Raw genomic sequence first — 12974 nt, 5'->3', positions numbered from 1 at the left:
CTAATATCGATACCAGACAATACCAGAATGAACTGTGGTTCCATGGGAAGCCGCGTCTATGAAATTGCCGATATTTACCGGCGATTTGCGGACTCTATTTATCGATACTATGACAGAACCCCATGGACGATACTAGATTCATTCAAATCGCGCTTAATATCCGATATATATCGGAGATCTCACCGTCTTACAGTTCTGGCCAAACCCGACTTACAAGGACTGAATCTAGCTTCGATACTAGCGATACTAGATTCTGTCAAATCGCACGTAAATATCCGATATATATCGGAGATTTCACCACCTTACAGTTCTAACCAAACCCGACTTCCAAGGACTGACTCTAGCTTCGATACTAGCGATACTAGATTCTGTCAAATCGCGCGTAAATATCCGATATATATCGGAGATTTCACACCTTACAGTGCTGGCCAAACCCGACTCACAAGGACTGACTCTAGCTTCGATAGTAGCGATACTAGATTCTGTCAAATTGCGCGTAAATATTCGATATATATCGGAGATTTCACCACCTTACAGTTCTTGTCAAACCCGACTACCAAGGACGGACTCTAGCTTCGATACTAGACGATACTAGATTCTGTCAAATCGCGCGTAAATATCCGATATATATCGGAGATTTCACCACCTTACAGTTCTTGTCAAACCCGACTACCAAGTACGGACTCTAGCTGCGATACTGGACGATACTGGATTCATTCTAATCGCGCGTAAATATCCGATATATCGGAGATTTCACCACCTTGCAGTTCTGGTCAAACCCGACTTCCAAGGACTGACTCCAGCTACGATACTAGACGATACTAAATTCTGTCAAATCGCGCGTAAATATCCGATATATATCAGAGATTTCACCACCTTAAAAGTTCTGATCAAACCCGACTTCCAAGGACTGACTCTTGCTTTTATACTAGACGATACTAGATTCTGTCAAATCGCGCTAAATATCCGATATTTATCGGAGATCATCAGCCCTTTATAGATCTAGCTAAGCCACTCTAACTTCGATATTGTATAGTCTAGTAGCCGTAAATATCGGATGTCATATAAAAGTGCAATGTCGCGGTGTCCCCCAACAGACGGAGCGGCAGAGGCAGAATATCGATGCCTTTCTTCGAATAACTGTCTCAGATCCTCGGTAATCGGCCATCTGTCAATCCCAGTAGAAACGCCAACAGAATACCTGTTAGCTATGCTAAACATTATTCTCAGACAGCACATTCGAATTTAACAACGAATTCTACAAACAAACATGTTGGTGCGCAATGGGATCGATAGCGTCACCCGAGATTGCCAATCGACATCACGTTTCACGAATTAGAACTGGTAATCATATGTGAACACACAACAAAAATATCACTATGGTGTAGATTCAGAGACGAAATTTTCCTAATCTTCATTGGAACAGAACACGAACTCCACAAATTTATGACAGTAATTAAAAAAATGCATCCTACTTTAAAATTTTCATATTAAAGTTCTACACACGAAATAACATATCTTGACCTAGTCATTTACAAAGGTCAACGATACAACAACGAAAACATACTGGACACTAGAACTCACACAAAACCAGCAGATACATTCCAGTTCTTACACAGAAAATCATGTCATCCAAAATCAACCTTCAAGGGCCTGATCAAAGGCGAAATACTAAGGTACATGAGGACATGTAACAACGAAAAGGACTTTAAAAACAAAGGCAAAACATTTAATGAAAAATTGCTACAACGAGGATATTCATAACAAAAAATATCGAACATCAATGCGGAAACAAATTACGCAACACGAAGAACACATTTAAATCACAAACAAACACACAACAACCACACTAATAAAGTGATATTTTCTACCACATATAGTCCACATATCAAAACAAAAGACATCAAACAAGCACTCCTGAAGAACTAGGAAGAAATAGTAAAAGACCAAACTCTAAATAATTTATTCACGATGAAACCGATCATCGCTTACAAAAGAAATCCAACATTGGCGACACGCTCATAAATGCACAAGTACACAATCTTACAGAAAAGACCGAACAAAATGAAACACAATCAACTGACTTGAATATAAATATCCTAGCCTCCTAACTGGACGAACAAAACACTGACAATGATTAAGCCACAAACAGTGAAACACAAATCCAAGGGGAGAAAATATCAAAAAAGCGACTGAGGAACAAACCACACTGGATTCGAAATGTTGCGTCAAAGGATCACGCTGTCATTCGACAGCCAGATTACGGCTACGTCTCGCAATGGCTTATATCTACACCAATAGCCAAACGCACAAAATAAAACATGAACACAGAGAACGAAAAAATAGTGTAGGTGAAAGGTGAAGCCGTTTTCCCTTTATTACAGTTCTGAACATATCAAACGCAAGGGCTAAATCGGTTAACGATTGCATTTGGTCTGCGTTCAGATCATTAAAGCGACGATGACTCGGTCTGGACCGCATATGCAGCAGGTAGAAAAAACAGAAGACAATCAGTACGACGTCTTTCATTTCAGCCATCTTGTTACAATGCCCTATGCTTGGTCATACACACCTTTTGAACTCGAGAGGGCGCATTAAGACGTCTTAAACACCAAAACAATGGCTTACTTTTGTAAGTATGGACACAAGCGGACTCAAACTATTAATCCCCTGTGTTTACAAATCACAAATAGTGTTGCAGAAGCGTTTCAATTTTTACCTGTCTGAACGTAGCAAGACTGTTTTGTGTCCACAATACCACTGTTGATTATTTAACAAGGGTAAGTAACAGCATAATGCAATCGATAAGCAGTTTTGTAACAATTAGAAAATTGCAAATTACTGAATGATTATTGCGGAAGAAGAAACCCACGAATCCGCTTGTACTCATATTTCTCGCTGTGGAAATTTATCTTATAAGACTGTTAACTTACGCTATCAATTGCGCAAGGCTTAGGTAACAGCAACGGAATGAAACGTCATAATAATGGACATCCTTGGCGTGTGAAAATACAACCCTAAGTCCCTTTTCCTAAAATCTCACTTGCCCAATTCACTACAAAATGTACAGTTCGTAGAGAATGCGGGAAGTCAGACGCTCCATTCCGCTGTAGTTACCGAATGCCTTGCGCAGCTGATAGCGTATAAGTACTGCAATATTTTTACGAAACCCTTTGCCTTTGTAAATAACGCCCCCTCGTCACTTTTATGGAATGACGGAACGCACAAATACAGCACTCGCAATGACGCTGGCTATAAGGTAATTTATCTGTGAGGATCATTGAATATAGATGTTTTGACTTGTGAATATAGCATTAGGATTTCGCAAACGGTCTTTATAGTTCAGAGGTTAAATTTCATTCCGAACATACCATGTCAGTAAATCTAAGCCACAAAACAGCTGGAGTATGTGGAAATTGTCAAAAGTTGCTGACACTGCATACGCTGTTTATTCATATACATTCTGCGCATGCTCCAATGGGGTCTCCTGCAACTCTACCTGAGGTTCAAAAACCATCAATAAATGTAATAAATAAATGTAAACTCATAAAACTCCGAATCTGTAAATATAAACGTTTTCCGGATAGGTGAAAAGCAGCATTTAAAATGGGCAAGTATCAAATATTTCTCGCTGAAGGGTCAATGATTGTAACTATGAATGGGAGCATTTTAACTAGGACATTGTCCTAAGATAACCTTTCCCACTTCATACACAAAGACTTTGTATTTTGTTATGACTTACCTGTTATGGCAGGTAAGTCATATTTATACGGTGTTTGCTGGCCAACCGTACTCTGCCACTCACAGACAAATTCAACAAAGGGTAAACATAGACTGTGTACCACGTCTGCGTCTCAGGTTATCGGGGATTACGAGTTCAAACACAGGTCTTAATGACTTCTTGCAAGGCGCCGGATCCACGTCCATTCTTATCATGATTATTCCTTATAAATATATTTGATTACAGAAAGATCTATTGAACCAGACATTCCGATAAAATATGTCTATTTTGATACCAACAACTGGTTTGCTTAAAGACCCAATACCCTAGCTTCACTGATCCGAGCAACACATGAGTATTGGATACAAGATAAGGATCTCATCAGACAAAAAATTCTGAGGTGACTGATATCACCGAAGCTACCATTCCATGGCAAGGTCATGATAGGACAATGTCATGTTAGTTCTCGTGCGTACGACTAACCCAGTACTTTGTACGCGACAGTCTGCCAAAGTGTAATCTCAATGCAATTTGCGATCACCTCATCATCACCGCGACAGTTTCAAGGGTAGCTAATGCAGCTGTTCGCGAAATGATGTATTCGCAAGCGGTTCGTAGGCGGAGGGCAGATATTTATATATTATTGGGCAGGGAAGAGGGCATCTGTTTTTGTCAGTGTTCGGGGAAGGAGGAAGCCTTCCTGTTAGTAGGTTTGCAAATTTTGTTTTAATTTCTCAGTGAGCGACAGTCGCCAGTCAAAGTTTAATTTGAATGAGATTTTTCGGTCCAAATTAAAAGATTACGAAGTATCCACGTGAAAGATAGTTCTCTTATTAGGAATGATAATGATGAGAGGGACAATGGGAACTTTTGTTATGAGGGGAGGGTAGTTTGGAGTTCTTGCGGTGGGGAGAGGGTCACTGAAAGTTTTAGTCATGTTGGGGGGAGAAGAAATATTTGGTGGGAAGAAATCCTTTAAAATCGTGGCGGGAGGGTACTTGCGAACGGCTTTCACTTTTCCCGAAATTTTGTTGCCTCAAATTTTATAAATACTAAACTTCTGAAAACACCTTTTGTTGAAATTTCTTGAAATTGGTTGCTTGCCTGCCCTGACAGTTTGCTGAGGTTCCTTCAAGCACGGTCCCTCCACAGACTTGGGGCAGGTCTAGTGAACTAACAGTGTCATGTACGCAAAATGCGTTTAGCCACTGTTTGTGTATTCATGCACGCGTTTCATAAAACGATGAACTCAAAAAGTCAAGTGTTTAACGTGTATGTGCATCGTCCTGGCCTGATGTGCCAGGTACTCTATCATGCTTCACATCCGGTCTCGGTCTTTTTATTGGCTGTGTTGCGTTCACGGTCCAACATGTGATCCTGCACGAAGGAAAGTGACTTCTATGGATTATTGTATTATATTGGAGACGCTACAGAAATTTATTAATAAGGTGGCCTTGCATTTTACTAATACAGATTAGGCTATATTGCCCTGCTCATTTGATTTTGATTTTGAGTAACCAATCAGACGGTTTGCTTACACAACTTTTCTAATTTACTGGCAGTCGATTATATCACTTTCCAACGTCACTTATATCATTAGTTGAACTGCCTTGAGGAAAAGTTATTTTACAGGTACGCTCAAACCAAACGACGATGAAATAAAAAAGACCGGTTATTATAAATATCATTGAATTCATGAAAATCATGCTGCAGATTAATTACTTAAGGGGCATTTTTGGTTTGGTCCACCTAATATTGTTAATGTTCTACTTATCCACTTGCCAATTATCAATTTCTGATAAATTTTAGTTCCCTGAAGTTTGCTTTTTGTTTAATCATCCCAGGAATGCCGTGTGTAGCTGGGACACCTTATGTGGTAATAAACACGGCAATACGGAAATGTGAAAACCATATTGGAAGCAAGTATTCATCTCCCGATTTTCATTGGACCACTCAAAAGATCTCGGAACTTTCCACTCACATACATCATTTCGTTCAGGCAGTGGCCACACCAGGACTGAGAAGGAAGCAAGACTCTTTATAGGATAATAGAAGCCCCATTTTCAGGATCGTCGTGTTAGGATATATAGTCAAAGACTGTGGGTACGGAGGTAAATTTAAACGTGAATCCTGCATTGAGGATCAGTGGTGTACTGGATAGAGAGGATCTGGCTGATCCATGGTGCATTGAATTCGAACATCAATCCACAAGGCCGTATGTGTTATGGGATCGAAGCGACTTAAGTTATTACCAGGACGTCAATGAGCTGTGAAAATAAACCCTTCCATGTGTGGCGATTCTTTGTCTATGACCGACAGTCTGTCATGGCATATGGTGTCTGGCCTGTCACGGGCATGTGGAGTGTAGGCATTGTTCTGTGGTCTGTCATGGCAGGTGGAGTGTAACGGCGTGGGCCTGTGGCCTGTCACGGCATGTGGAGTGTAACGGCGGGGGGACTATGGCCTGTCACGCCATGAGTGTAACAGCATGGGGATTGTGATCTGTCATGGCATGTGGAGTATAACGGTAGGGGACTGTGGCCTGTCATGGCAGGTGGAATGTGATATGTCGTGATAGTGGGGTTAAGTAGTGACATCGGTTTATCGATCATATCGCCAATGAAACCATCAATTGCGCTCGCAATCAACCTGGTATGTTTGTTTGTCCTGTAGTTTTGTCAACAGTACTTGTGGAATATTTAGTAACATTTTTCATCTCACTGATCTCAAAAATCCTGTGTAATTTTTTTTTATGAATTGGCAACAACGTCGTTAAATCCGCAGTATTCGTTATTGTATTCTGGGGTCTCGGTCACTCTGTTAAAAGACGGAAAAGAAAATGAAAAAGACTGAGAAATTGCAAACGTCAAAATCGGTACAGCCAGGTGAAGGCGGGTTTTACCCGGCACTCATATCTTGCGCGCTTTACAAATTTTGTACTATTACTTGATATTTAGAAGCTCTTTATTGCAAGGAACTTTCTTATCCTGTAAAATCGCGCTCGTTCGATAAACGTATAGACTGCACGAAACCACCTGTTGAGTGTTTTGCTGGCCAGATCGGGTACAGCGACGACAATCGAGAGTTGGTACCCAACCATGATCTGTTATTCCAAAAGAAACACTTTCCTTCTGGGGGACATTTTCAAGGGAATATCGATCTATGGTGATTTGGTACATGTAAAGAGAACTTTCTACAAAAGAGCGAAAACAGTATTTTACGGTCACATTCAAGAGCTAGTTTGCGGCTAATGAACTATTCTGGGACTCGAGTGTCCTTTTGCGGACCCATCTATGCATATTGCGTCAGAGTGTCGGTTAGACACACTCTATGAAACACAACCGTTTTGACGATGATTCAAAAGTTAGGCATGTACTGCACACCGTGTGTATATGAATGGTGCGACATGGCAGGTACAGTGCAGTATACGAACGCTGTAGGCTTATGATGTATATGATGTGATGTCCTTGACAAATGAATCAAGGTGCGAAGCCAAGCGTGATACGCTGATACGATCGGGCAACGTTTTTCGGACATTCCTGGTCGGTAGCTAGACATACGAATGACACAGCAGAGTAGGGGAATTCAGAGTTCGCCTGTAGTATATGTTTTTAATATGCGCCCGTCATTACCATGTTTTAACGATATGAGGGGTTATTAAGGGATTGTTGCGTGAGGCGAAAATGAGTTCGTTTTTAATCGTTAACTTAGAGGGTTTAGGCGAGACCATGTCTGGGTTTTGGAGTTTGTCCATCGATCACTGAAGTGGTGGTACTATCTTGACTAGCCTGTCATGGCAGGTGGCGAAGTACATCGAAATATTAATGTGGACGCGGAATGGCGCGTTTATTGCAATTGTTAGGGATGTTGAAATACTGAAATGCTTCCAATTATATCGCTTTACCAGGTCCCTCTGCAACTAAAACGGAACATCGAGACATGAGCTACCATTTTAGATCAAAGATTTTCTGGGCTTTGAAGATGTTGTTCATTGCCAGCATCACAGCGGTTTGTAGTCAAGGTAAGCAACATTTGATGATTTATGCCAGAGTAAGTAAATTCTTTGTTTTGTGTCCTCATTAGCGAAGGTTTTCGAAGTTTTGCAAGAAAAATCTTCTCGTAGAATTTTCAATTGTTGACAGTATTCAGTCGCCAAGCAAAGCCATGACCTTTACATGGCAACAAAATACTTCCTCACTGCAGTCATACTGCTATGATTGAACCATGTAGTGAAGTAAAATCAAATCCTTTAGAACCATGTAGTTACAGGAATAAGCAGGCTGTATAAGAAGAAAAATGTTAAAGGGATGGAGTGGTCTCGCCTTCGGCTGCTCGACTTTCTTGTCGATAAACATCGCCTCTTTCGAGACATTGGCAATCAGAATGTATGTACATAGTTCACCAGTTTTGTAGCTTTCTAAACTTTGGTTGCCTCCCTTCGTTGGCTGTGGTCACCAGTTTCGGTACAGCCGCTATTTTAGAATTTTGAATATGCGCAAGGGATGTACATACAAACATTCATATATATAACCAACTAAGAGCTCTTGTTTATATATATATATATATATATATATATATATATATTATATATAGATATATATATATATATATATATATATATAGATAGATAGATAGATAGATAGATAGATAGATAGATAGATGTCCTCGTGGGAAATTACAGTGCTCAATGCTTCAATGTACTTGAAGTAATGTGTTTCTTTACACACACACACACACACACACACACACACACACACACACACACATATATATATATATATATATATATATATATATATATATATATATATATATATAAGCGCTCTGAGATTGTTTAAAAATGTCGCAACCAAAACAAATATTATTTATCAAATTTTAACAGCACCTAGAAATAAAATGGTACGTCCAAACTATATGAATTAGATTGTAGAGCTATGAATACTTTTAGTTCTGTCTGATGATTGCAGGATGCATGAAACTTAAGTAACAGATATTATATTTTGTACTTGAAGTAATTTTGTGTGTGTGTGTGTGTGTGTGTGTGTGTGTGTGTGTGTGTGATTCAAAATGCTGCTGACACAAACTGGATGACCATTGGTTTTTGATGATAATGCACACCACTGTTGCTAAATGACAGCAATGCATGAGTAAAAATTCGGGACAAGAAAGTCCCAGATTTTGTCATGAACAATTGATTTTAATGGCACGAGGTTCCAATCTCGTCAGGAGATCCACATAAAAAGATGACAGCAATTGAAAAGAAGTTCACGAATACTGAAGTCATTCTATGGTACATTTTGAGCTCAGCCCCTGGAATGACCGCTCGCTTCTGAAGAATAAAAGTAGGGTGTCTTTTGTCCCTTTCTACAGGGAGCTGAAAAACATCGCCGCAGAACTCGTCTGTGTTGAGTGGGGGTTCCATAATGCTCAGATGCCGAATAGGCAATAGTAATGGTGCAAAAACGAACTGGTTTCGGAATGGGCGTAAGACGCAGGTTTCAGAGAACTATTGGACTATTGATCCTCAACAATACGCTGTTGTGGGCAAAGACGATGGAGAATTCAATCTTCAGATCAAGAATGCTTCTATGGTCGACAACACCACTTTCACATGTAGAAACATTGCTGCGAGCCCCCACAGTAAGACGGCATATATCCACGTGATCAGTGAGTATCATTTCTGATCATTGTAGAAGTTTTTAGTTATTGTTTCGGAAATGTATCAAAAGATGAAATGTATTATCTCAGGCTACTTTCAAGATAAAGATCTGGACCATTAGTAGTACATCAGTTTCTGAGTTACTCCATAAAACAATGGCGAGACATCATTTGCAAACGCAACATTAAACCTAAAAGGCATGATATGAATACAACTGCTTAATTGGCTTGGCTATCAGGTGAAGAACGTTTTCTAAGGCTCCATTCGCGTTGGAACCTATGTTTCTATCAGACTTGTGACATTCTAAACCCACCATAAATCCATACATGATTATCTATGTACTGATGAATGAGTGTGCTCAGCCTTGCACTTAGAAAACTGTCGTCACAGGAAAAACTCATGATTTCAGTGGATAATGATTGTGTGGTGCTTATTCTCCGTATGAATATTTCGTTCGACTTAGTCGGAAGCTTTTACTGTGTTAGATAGGCGGCAGCACTGAGGTAGGAATGCTCTGACCTTGGAGTTAGCACATCGTGTTCTTCCTCCATGCTCAGTTCACAGTACAATAAATTACCCACAATGCTGTTTGATTTGTACCAACGACATTAGTTTACTTATAACTTTTTCAGTTGTGCATAAAAGCAATTATGTGAAGTCTCAAGATAATTGATTAATTATATTTATTAAAAGTACCTTGACATATTGTAGTATAAATTTCAAAGAAACTGTCAATTAACTAAAAAGTCACATTCTGCAGGTACTACAAATGTCACAGTTTTGGGAAGCAAGTTATGACCAACTGAAGGGGTCATTCTCTGAAAAAGATTAGCATGTAAATTTCTTTTGTCTTTTCTATTTGGAAAAAATCAATATCCTTTTGTTTCATAAAACAGGTGCAACTAGTCTCCCTACTTTCCATCACTTTATTCTGTATGGCTGAGGACACAATCAGTGGAAAATGCTATATTCCTCTCTCAATCAAGCAAAATTTCTTAATCCTTAAAAATGGGGAATGAGAAGAAAGGTGTCCTTTAAAAGTACGTTTTCAGAATTTTACAACTAGTCCAGGAATTTGTCTACATATTTTTGATATGGTAGACTGGGTACAAATCATGATGCATTATGGGAAATCTCTGGTACTGTGTGACATACCATACATAACTGAAGCGGCAAATTCTGCGAGACTGTCGGCGATGTGTCTTTCTTTCTCTGAGCAACAAATTCTTGCCCCAATATATTTTTCAGTTCCATTCCATTCTGTTGAGATTGCATCAAATGGTTCTGAATATTCATGCGATGCACACGGTGGTAAACCTGCTGCGATTCGTATGGCATGGTACATAAATGGAGTGAACGTGTCTTCTGCTGAGCCATGGTCCATCGCAACGGCCGACGGAATATTTTCGAGCAGTACCCTCTGTGAAGTGGACCATAGTCGCTACAGTGGTAACGTCTCGCTGACATGTGAAGTTATCCAGTCTGATAACGTAAACAGTATAACCGAGACCGTATTCCTGAACGTCCCCGCAGGTTTGTGAAAAAATAAGAAATTTTGTTAGCTAATCAATGTCACTATATTATAGAATCCAAGGCATACTAATAACTGACAGATACTGCCGGACAAAACTGTAAGCTAAATATTATAAATGTAGACAGATTTTACATGTGAACCACTGCCGATAAAATAGACACTGGAATTACAAATCTCTTTGAGTATGGATAGTGCGAACAACGATTGAGTGTTGAAGATAGATATAGAGTTTGAGAAGCTAAATGTTACATGACCTATTTCTGTCTATTTATCAATACGTGCCAACAGAGCTGGTGCTACTCTTATTCTAATGACTGTTACTACGGTGATTACTCTGGTGCTGACACAGTCCTTCAGGTAAGCGTTTTGAAATCACTTTTATGCGATGAGCCTGTTTTTTTTAAGACGCAGATAATCGTTCTAAAGAGAAAACACTTCTTTATCTTGGATTTTCGGCTGGCACTAATGCTGATTGCCAGTTTAGTTTATCGGCTAGTCAGTAGGATATGCCGGGAGGCTAGGAGTGAGCGAAATTAGCCTTGTCGATGACGAAACATGTGTTATGACGTTTGTGTCTACTGTATGACGAACATAGCTCCCTCAGGGACAGATATTCGGACACTGAATTTATTACAATACTGTTTTGATCTACATCTCGTCGGGGCTCATTTTAAAGCTCATGAAGAAGTAAAGTTTTCATCGGCTAATTTTGTATAAAATCGAAAATTAATTAGGCCTAAATTTTTCCCTTTGAGTTAACACGTACGGAGATAGCGACCATTTTGAATTTCGAGTGCCGCTAAATATTTGGTTATTTGTTCCTCTGACTAAATTTTGTATGGTGGCTCCTGAAATATTCTTGTGAATCGAAGGTAGGGATATACGTTAATGAAACAAACAAAAGTAAATCTAAACCATTTTGGGGGAATAAATCGTACTTTATGAATTTTTTTCTACAGGCTGCTTTAGGGTTTTGATGCGGCACCACATGTCTTTTAGGATAGTAGGAAGAAAAAAGGCCAGTGTATCATGGAACTCTGACAACTCATGAAAAACTGAAAAAAAAAATCATCGGATGGAACAATGGTGCTGAGAACGTTTTTCCTGCTGTCTTTCAGAATTAAGCGTGATCTTGGGATTTGATTACGGGTAATTCGCTGCATTGGCCGACATTTAGGTGTGCCGAGTTATCACTCTCATGTCCTGGTATAGAAACAGCTTTTACACCTCTTCGCGGGGCGTTAGTGGGCATTTGACAACCAGCAATTTACAGTAATTTTTCCGGCCAATTTGATAAGTCATGTAATTAAAAGTGCGATGACAAAAAGATTAACCGACACGCTAAACAATCTGTAGTGGGAAAGGTTGGTATGTTCGCGAGCGTAAAGCAATACGGCACATGACTTTTTCGGGCGAACAAAGTCTTGATTTCGGGAACAAACATTATAATGTAGCCTACACTTTGCATGAAATATTGTGAAAAAAGTTTTACATATATTCCGTCATCTCAAGGAAAATTAAGTCGAACACTTGCAACTTTGCATGTCTTAAGTCTGATCACCTTCTTCCACATGTAAAGACCTATACTTTAGCCAGTATTGAGATTTGTGTTACTGAGAGAGAGAGAGAGAGACGTCGAGCTCAGACCGTAATAATGTGGCATTCTGTATTTACAGCTAACCATTTCCTACAAACTTTATCTAGAAAAACATAATTTTTGTACAATTTATTCTTTCGTGTGCTAAAATGTCCTTTGTAATTTACATGAAACTTCTTTTCTATATTAAAATGATGGGCGTGAATTATGACGAATGATAATTATGACGAATGATGTAAATTATGTTTTAAGGCCAGAGGAAAAAAATCTTGTTCATCGGATATGTTGGACCAAGCTTCAGTAGCGGCGAGTGATTTTTGAAAAAAAATTTTTTAGGCCAAAGGTAGGCCTAACACGGTCCCTCGGACTTTTGCCGGGATGCAGACAAGGCAAAATAATCTTTTCCCTTTTAGGCTAACCAGAAATATCTCAGACAAGATACACTGATACTGGTTATTGAATT

At 39.4% G+C, this 12974-nt stretch overlaps 1 long non-coding RNA gene across 1 annotated transcript; it reads left to right on the top strand.

The window, feature by feature from the left end:
• The first annotated feature begins 5577 nt into the window (after nt 1-5577).
• On the top strand, nt 5578-10975 carry LOC139114859 (uncharacterized). Its single transcript, XR_011547981.1, has 4 exons — nt 5578-5832; nt 7629-7742; nt 9092-9388; nt 10629-10975. It is a non-coding gene; the product is annotated as an uncharacterized lncRNA (long non-coding RNA).
• The last annotated feature ends 1999 nt before the right edge of the window (nt 10976-12974 follow it).

This window comes from Ptychodera flava, chromosome 16 (genome assembly GCF_041260155.1).
Source record: "Ptychodera flava strain L36383 chromosome 16, AS_Pfla_20210202, whole genome shotgun sequence".
Lineage (NCBI taxonomy): Eukaryota > Metazoa > Hemichordata > Enteropneusta > Ptychoderidae > Ptychodera > Ptychodera flava.
Note: the sequence above shows the minus strand (reverse complement) of the source record. Positions and strands in the feature narration are given on the sequence as shown.